The following is a 601-nucleotide window of genomic DNA, read 5'->3' as shown; positions in this document are numbered from 1 at the left end:
CCTGCTGCTGCCGGCAAGAGACATGAGAGTTGAATTGATCCACTCTCCGCAAAGAAGGGCTGTCAGGAGGGGAATGACTCTAAAGCCCATCAATGCCTTCGAACTCAGGACACGCCCCTGCTCCTTGGAGGCAATGCCAGAAGGTGAGGGGGGGAGGAGTCTCTCCCAATTGTCCCTCTGAGGGTCAAGAGCAGGAGGGTGTTGCTGTTGAATATATTTCCAAATGATTATGAAAAAGAGAATAGGTATTTGACTGTTTATATGACGACAGCTGCAAGAATCTTATATGCCAAATATTGGAAAACTATGGTGATACCAACGAGACAGGAGTTTGTGAATAAACTTTTTGAAACCGCAGAAAATGATAAACTGACTCTAGAAATGAGATTAAGTAAAGAGTGGACATTTCAAAAAACATGGAAAAAGTTTTATGATTGGTATAATGCAAATGTAATAGAAGACTAGGCAAGGATAGCGCAATGGACTTGAAAACACAGAAGATAGAAGAATGGAAAGTGTTTGATATAGCATTTTTATTCATTAAGTAATTGCATATAAGCATATAATGTAACTGCACTCTTGGTATATACGTTATGTGTAG

The sequence above is a fragment of the Gekko japonicus genome, unplaced genomic scaffold, assembly GCF_001447785.1.
Source record: "Gekko japonicus isolate JY-2015 unplaced genomic scaffold, Gekko_japonicus_V1.1 scaffold305, whole genome shotgun sequence".
Taxonomy (NCBI): domain Eukaryota; kingdom Metazoa; phylum Chordata; class Lepidosauria; order Squamata; family Gekkonidae; genus Gekko; species Gekko japonicus.
Note: the sequence above shows the minus strand (reverse complement) of the source record.